This window comes from Solenopsis invicta, chromosome 3 (genome assembly GCF_016802725.1).
Source record: "Solenopsis invicta isolate M01_SB chromosome 3, UNIL_Sinv_3.0, whole genome shotgun sequence".
NCBI lineage: Eukaryota > Metazoa > Arthropoda > Insecta > Hymenoptera > Formicidae > Solenopsis > Solenopsis invicta.
In genome coordinates, this window is record NC_052666.1 from 8,842,751 (window position 1) to 8,845,250 (window position 2,500).

Consider the following 2,500-nt stretch of genomic DNA (forward strand, 5'->3'; position numbering starts at 1 on the left):
TCTCGCGGGGTGAATACCCCGTGAGGTACGGTATGCCGAACACGGAAGCGGTGTCGGCGCAGTCGGTCCCCGAAAATGCCCGGGGACACACGGAACGGTCTGGTCGGATTGGCCGGACGACGAGAATGCCCGTCGTCCGGCCGAACGGAACGGATACGCCGTGCGATGAGAATACACGGCGTAACGGATGCGGATCAGCCAGATTGGCCGCGTGACGAGAATGCCCGTCACACGGCTAAGCGGATTGGATTGGCCGCGCGACGAGAATGCCCGTCGCGCGGCTGAGCGGATCGGATTGGCCGAGCATACCCGGCCTCGGGAACGATGAGTATACCCATCTGGGATGGCTGGAACGAGAATGCCCGTTCCCGAGGAGGTGCTCGAGAATGCCCGAGCTAGGAGGCGCCGAGTATGCCCGGCGCTAGTCAGAATCCGGTGAGATCGGAGGATCTCTCGTCGGTTGCCCACTGCTGGCTTATATATCGTTCGGCTGGACGCACCAATCAGCGCGCGGACGGGCCGGCTAGAGTGGGAGCGCTTTCCGAACGCGGCGCATAGCGCGCCGGTCGCGCGCGGTAGCACGTGGTGGTATTACGTAAACCGAGCATACGCACGTGCTCGGCTGTAGTACGTCTGACGGTCAATCGGTCTGGAGTTGGCGGCACGGTGGAGGAGCGTAATGTTACAAATTCAAAAATTGAAGGGCAAATATTTGGATTCAGATTATATTCTAATCTCATTGGATGTTATATCGTTATTTACGAATATTCCAAATGAGTTAACTTTAGACAGTGTTTCCATTAGAGTGATCTAAAATTTCTCTTCTATTCCTCCTAAATTTTTCTTTTCTTCCCACGTTTTACCTTGAATTTTCCCGGTATTTTCCATTACATAAAAAAATGTTGTTATCCCAGATATTATTATTTAAGCTTACGTCTAAATTCTTAATTCTAATAAAGAATTTTTGAAATCATATTTAAATCATTTATTTTGTTTCTTTTAATTGTTTATAATTTCTTAATATTTTAATATTATCTTCAGGCTTCAAATTAAACATAAGTTAATACTTTTAATCGAGAAAAACAAAAAAAGGTTATGTCTACCTTCAATCAAATTGATTAAAAATATATTTTTAATAATAAGAAGAATAAATAAAGAAAATGAACATATATCCTTTAAAAATAAAAATTTGTTGCATGGTTAGCGTATAAAAATGGGCCTAGGCCCGATGGACACCGGGAAAGGGTGAGAATCCATGAAATCGTCAGTCAAGGAAGAAGTTTGAGTTTTTATATAGCGTATATTTACAAATGTTGACAATGCTCACGAGCGGCGGCTCGTGTTACACTTGTAATACCTCGTGTGAGACGAGTATGTGTAGCTAACGGTGTGACTGACAAGGAAGGTTTGCGAACGCGGAAATTCAAAAAATTCTGAAATTTTGTGTACACATAGAGGAGTTCATTCATAACACAAAAATATTGTTCGTGCCTAATTTCAGTTTAAGGGGGTGAAATCCCCCTCTGAAGAAAACCGGTTTTTTCTTTCGAAGCCTATATCGTCGAGATAGAGAACATAAGAGATAGAGATTATAAGAGACTATAAGAATTAGAAAAAAATATTCTAAATGAAAGTTGAATGATTCGACGAGTACTTTATAACAGTATAAAAAAAAGTTAAAAAAAATTTTACCACTTATCTATTTTTTCAAAATTTTTATTTTTTAAATAGCAAAATAAAACTGATTTTATTACAAATTCAACGGTATATGATAAAGTTACGCTGCGACATTCCCATTTTCCAAAAATAATTATAAACCTCTCTATACGCATAGTATAGAGTGCACCCATCTGCGCGTTCGTGCGTAAATAACGATATAACATCCAATGAGATTATAATATAATCTGAATCCAAACGGAAGTGACTCTCTCCAATTTTGACGTTAATATGTTGTACATATAAAAATAAGGGACATGTATTTTTTTATACGTGTTTTAATGCACTTTTAAGGGTGAAACACTCCTTTGAAGAAAATCGGTTCTTTTCTTTTAAAGCGTGTATCGTCGAAACTATAAGAGATAGAGAAAAATGTCCTATTTGAAAATTAAATGGCTTGAAGAATACTTTATAATACTGTTACGTCCTGCGGAGTAACAATTCTTTTCTTTCGAAATCGATGCGGCCAAGCAACCGAAAATCGCGAACAGATGGTCTATCTTAACCGCGCAAATAAGCTAAAATTGTCCGGTCGAGTCAATACGGTTGGTCTACGCTTGACACGTGCCGGTTTTGGCGGAAGCAAGCGTTGAAACGCGGATGATTGACCCCATCGACACGAAACACTTGTCGCGCAATTAATAGGTAACGATCTTCTAAGGAACCTAACCGATAGAATAGATTACCTAGATTAAAAACAGATTAGAAACCGAACGTTCTGAGAACGCGTGGGCAACAATAAGAGACAGTACACCTGCGGATTAAAATCCCATAGGAACTATAG